Consider the following 5,883-nt stretch of genomic DNA (forward strand, 5'->3'; position numbering starts at 1 on the left):
GCTTGCCCCGCACATCATAAATGCACCTATGAATATTAAAGGATGTACGTGCCACTTAGAATCCTGCAATAAGCCCTACTGGCACAGGACAACCTCTAACCCTAAACTTCTGCTCCTATATCTATCTAACACTGTTCAGCCCCAGGGGAATATGGCTTTGCAAGGGCTTACCCTCTGTTCTTCAAAGGACTATGCAAAAATTCCAGGAAGATTTGTGAGTTGTCCCATTGTCAACATTGGAAACCAATAACTTTCTGGAGTTCTGGGCAGATATGAACAGTGGAAGTACTTGGGAAATAAAAGAGACAAATTCATTAATATGTCAAATCCTTCTCAGAGGCAGGGAAGCAACAAATGCTTTCAGGGTGAACCATTTTCCAATAGTGCTAAGCATTCTTGGGGTGTGTTTGTATTTTGACTCATGGATCATGTTGAATCTGAGAAATTAATGTACTCACAATTACTAGTGGAAGCAAAGGAATGTTTCATAATACTGAACAAGTCCTTTTTTTTTTTTTTTTGCAGTGCTGGGGATTGAACCCAGGGCCTTGTGCTTGCAAGGCAAGTACTCTACCAACTGAGCTATCTCCCCAGCCCTGAACAAATCCTTTGAATCTTACGTTTCGTCCCTCAGATTTCAATCCCCTTATATTTTGCTTTGAGAAGTAGGATAAAGAAAACTACCTTTTCTCTTTCTACCAAAAGAAGACACTAGAGGAAGTTTGCTAGACCAGAGAAGGAAGAGACTGGCTCCTCCTGTTTGCTGGGTGTTTCTGGCAGCATTGCCCCACCTTAGCCACCATTGCCTGACTGTGTCCAAGTATTTTGTAGCAGAACCAGCATCATGACCTCGCCTTAAACACACCAAACAGTCTGGGTAACTCTCCCCGTTCAACGCTGTGCCCCAATTCTGCAGGGCCCCCTCCTCCAAGCTTGTAGTTTCTGCTTTGTTCTCCCTGCCTAGGCATGGTAGCTTTTGCAGATAGAGTAGTCTCCTATATCCGGAATTTGGCTTTCTGTAGTTTCAGTTCAGTTATTTTTGATCAACCAAGGTCCAAAAATATTAAATGGAAAAATACAGAAATAAACAATTATTAAGTTCATTCTGAGGAGTGTGAGGGCTGGCCTGCTCCCTTCCACCCTGGGACATGAATCATCCCTTTGTGCAGCATTTCCAAACTATACACATAAGCTGTCAGTCACTTAGAAGGACAAAGGGGAACTGCAATATCATATTCATTCACCTTTATGTCCCCTTTTCACTTTTTTAGTCCCTGAGACCTGTTTAACCAATTCCATAAGGTTTTGTTGTTAAAACAACTGATGTGGTTTCTGTTTTCCTACCTGGCCCTGACTGATACAGTAGGTCAAACACAGCAGGCACCAGGCATGGCAACAATTTTTTGTAGTGCAACTAGATGGTTACAGTGCCAGATTTGGGAAAGGATTTATTTTTATGAATTTATTTAATAAGATTTAATTAAAATTTCAAAAAAAATTGAATAAAGTTCAATTTTATTTAAATACTCTAGGTTTAAATTTATTATATTAATGAGTTATGATTTGTATTGGGCCTTTTCGTTGTGAGAAATGATCTTGAATATTTTAGAAGAAAAAAAATAATACCTTATTTTGGAAATATATTGTACTAGGATTTTCCACAGAGAAAGAGAGAGATTAATTTCAAGAAATTGACTAAGGTGATTATGGGAACTGGCAAGTCTAAGATTATGGGAACTGGCAGATCAGCAAGACTGGAAGCTGGTAGGGAGGAATTAACATTGTAGTCTTGAGATATAAATTCTTCTGGTCTGGAAAACCTCATTTTTTACCTATATAGCCTTTGAGCAGATCGGATAAGACGTACTCACATTATTAGGGATAATAACCTCTTTTTTTCCCAAAGCATATTACTCTCATATTTATTTTAAAATTTCTATTGAATTGACTTGGAAAAAATAACTTTTATACTCAACAATGATTAAACCAAACTTTTTCTGGCTCCCAGTTGGGGGTCAAAGGATCCTTTATCTATATCCTTTATGTGGGCAGTAGAGTCTTCTTCAGACAAAGAGGAGTGCCTAGAGAAAACCAACCCATTCCCCTTCTTTGAGGAAGAGGAGACTGTTGAAGTGTCCCCACATTCCTGACAGATGAGAGAAAGGTACATACAATGCAATAAGGCACATCCTTTGTTAAAATAGGTACAACATGCACACACTGCAAAATTAGCAGTGCTGGGATCTTCCTATGGAGTTAAGGATAACTTCTTTTACTTTGAGTCAACTGGTTGTAGATGTTAACCACATCCGTAGAATACCATCACAGCAAGATATAGACTAGCATTTGATTGAGTAACTGGATAGTACAGCTTAGCCAAACTGACACATAAAACTAATCATCAAAACAAATAAAATACTTATTTTTGAAAATTTACTTTATATTTTGTAAATATGTTAAAATTTTGTGTACACTGTTTTTTTTTTTAGAAATGAAAATTACAAAAGAAGACCCCTAGAAGAAAAATAATTAAAACTCCCCCCTCCACCAAAATGTCAGCCTGCTAGTTAACCTCATTCCCCCCAAAACCTCCTCTCTGCCACCAAGAGATTCACCATGAACATTTTTCAAGGCCTGGACAAGAGTAGAATGGAGTTTACCCACATTTTCTTTTTTTTTTTCATGGTCCCAGAGATTGAACCCAGGGGCACTCAACCACTGGACCAAATCCCTATCCCTTTTTAAAAATATTTTACTTAGAAATAGGGTCTTGTAATTTGCTTAGGTCCTCAATGAGTTGCTAAAGCTGGTTTTAACTCTTGATCATCCTGCCTTAGCCTCCTGAACTGGGGGGTTATAGGTTTGTGCCACCATGCCCGGCTCACATTTTCATTTTTAATAAATAATTAAAGTCACCTTTTGGTCAAGAATGTGAAGTTGGAAATTCCATTATTTGTTCATGTTGTATAGCTGATGAAAATAATTTTCTTGCTCAATTTCATTATTTTGATGAGAAATTAAATCTTTATGAAACATAGAATTCGTAATGTAATATACTGTTTACTAAGTTTATGTGGTCATAGCCAACTGAAGGCTGCTTGTTTTCAGATTTTAGAAGCCCACTTCTTTGCTTGAACATGCTCTAATTTTGGCAATGTCCCTTAAGAATGTTGCAATCAGGGTTAAAAAAATGCTTTTGACCATTGATATATTTTGTCAAAATACTTCATAAAAATTCATAATTACTTACCAAGGTCAATATTTTCTTTCCTTCCCTCCCTCATATTTTTGGCAAGTCTGGTAAGCCAAATTGATGGTATGTCAAACATGATAGCTTGTTTTGGTGTTATTGGTAAGGCGAAACATTTCCCAAGTGTGTGCTTAACTAACAAAATCTATTAAAAGGCCTAAAATTACTTGTAATTCCTGACTGAGCATTATACTTGTCAGTTTATTCTTTTGTGTGTGTGTGTGTGAGTTTTTCTTCCAAAGAAATTCAAGTCTTTTCAAAACAAGGCTCTTGGGACCTCTAGGTTCAAGTACGTTCCTGGACTTGGTCCACTGCTGTAAGAGTCTGGGGAGCCTTGTCTACAAGCTTGGGTTATTCATTCACCAACATTAAACCCCAGGACAGAGGAGGTGACAAAGCAGGACTCCTTCTTCTATGGCATGTGTTGATTTCAGAGGCAGAGGTGGTCAATGTGGAAAACCATGCAATTTCCCTTGGAATTAGACTGTGATGAGAGGTGTCTGCCATGATCATAACTACTGTCTCTTCCCCAATCCCTTCCTCCCAGTTTCTTAAGGCAGAAAATAATCTTCTCTGAAGAAACTTGATAACAAGTCCATCGAACAAAAGCACACACTTCCAACTCACCACTTTCAGATATTCTGGGTTTAGTTCATTTGGCAGATGAGCTGATTGATGTGTTCACCCCGATAGCCAGGTAAGCCCATCCCTCGAGGAAGCCCACTCTATTTTTGGTAGCATGACAGGCCACAGAGAGGTGGAAAGGGCACAAGAACCTAACACTCTCCCAGAAATACTTTCCCGGGAAGGCAATTTCAAGAGTGAGGTCTTCCAGGCAAATGACATCAAACCTCCCCAGGTGCTCCTCAATCATGTGTTGTTTCTCAGGGGGACGGTCTTATTCTTGACCTTTGCTTGTCCATGTTTCAAGATGAGTTCCCCGACAGACTGCAGATCTGGAAATCCCCAGGTCACATAGGTTCTACTATCCACAGCATTTTTAGACTTTGTTAAAAGACACCACTAAATATTTTCTGTAGATGAAGTCTTGGAATGGTCCTCTGCACCAATAAACTCACCCCATCGATGATGTGTACAACAAAGGTCAAAGAACGCTTATCAGGCATTTCCAGAGCATGAGGCTTCACTTCTAGTCCTCTGAGACCCACCTGGTCATGTTTCTGCCACCGGGAATCATGTAGGAATGATTCCAGGCACTTAAATTTGAACTCTTTTTCTTTTCTCTTCTTTGCCAAAAGCGCCTGCTTTGCCTGGGCAGCTTTGAGAGTCTGATAAGTCTTCCTCTTTTTCCAGGAGATTTCTGGAACCAAAGGATCTTTTTTCTTTGCTCTTCCTCCACCATCTTCCAGTGCTGCAATTACTGCGTGTGTACTTGTCGATTTATTCTAAGGAAATAATCCATAGTAGTTACGGAAATATTTTTTTCTAGAGCTGTTAATAATACTGGCAAATTGGAACCAATGTTCCATCCTTTGGGACTTGTTGTTTAATTATAATAAATTTATGTGTAAACTTTATGCAACCCCTAAAAATTACTGCTGTATGAAGGCCCTGTACCTCCAAGGGCAGAAGAATAGAAAGAATGGCAGAGACTCATGAGTGGGAGAAAAAAACTCAAAATACTGATTACTGTATGCTTTGAGTACATTAAAAAATTTAAATGCAATACAAGGAGTGAAAGGTAATTTTCCAGTATGTTAGTGGTAGTGTCAAAGGACAAAACAACTTGAAACTCTTAATTGGCTTTACTTTTGATTCTAGAATTGGGAACACTTATTCTGTTTTATGGGATGAACAGTTGCCTGATTCCAGAATAGAAAATAAAGCCAATTAAGATCTTTAAATTGTTGCATGGGTTGGGGATTTAGCTCAGTGGCAGAGCCCTTGTCTAGGACACGCAAGGCCTGAGTTGGGTCCTTGGCCCTGAAAAAAAAAAAAAATTGCAATTTTTTCCTTCAGCAGTAGTTATAATAGAATCGCAGAACTACAGGTATTTTTCCTTAATTGTCTTATAAAAATTTCTATAGAGGCTGGGAATGTAGCTCAGTGGTAGAGTGCTTGCCTAGCACGTGTGAGGCACTGCATTCCATCCTCAACAGCACATAAAAATGAAAATAAGATAAAGGTATTATGTTCATCTATAACTAAAAATATTTTTGGAAATTTCTATAAAAGCATAATTATTTTCCATTGGAAAGAAAAGTTTTAAAATTGCATATATTTCAGTAAAACTTTTGCACTCATAAAAATGTGTATTGTTCAGAATTAAATGAAATACTCTACTTTCCTCTTCTTTGGAATGCTTTCCTGCATGGCTACTGTGAAAGCAGAGAGTATCTGAAGAGAACTCCATTGTATTTTCTTTCGGCACCTCCAAATGTCTATTGGATTGTACTCTCCTGTTGTCTTAAAGAAATATCCTGCCATTCTCTAAAAGAAAGTCTTCCATTTGTGTCCTTGATTTGATTTCCTTTTTCTTACAAAACTTGGCCCCATTCCTCATGGCCTCTCTCTGGGGCATTTGCTCCTTCTTTCATTGGATCCTTCTCTGAAGATCAATGACATTGAGCATCTTTTTGAGTGCTTGTTACTGGTCTTGGTATATCTTCTTT

The 5,883-nt window shown here is 38.3% G+C and overlaps 1 pseudogene; it reads right to left on the reverse strand.

Annotated features, from left to right (window-relative positions):
- Positions 1–3,897: 3,897 nt before the first annotated feature.
- Positions 3,898–5,584, reverse strand: LOC124986311 (60S ribosomal protein L7-like 1; annotated as a pseudogene).
- Positions 5,585–5,883: the final 299 nt, after the last annotated feature.

The sequence above is a fragment of the Sciurus carolinensis genome, chromosome 6, assembly GCF_902686445.1.
Source record: "Sciurus carolinensis chromosome 6, mSciCar1.2, whole genome shotgun sequence".
In the NCBI taxonomy this organism is placed as follows: domain Eukaryota; kingdom Metazoa; phylum Chordata; class Mammalia; order Rodentia; family Sciuridae; genus Sciurus; species Sciurus carolinensis.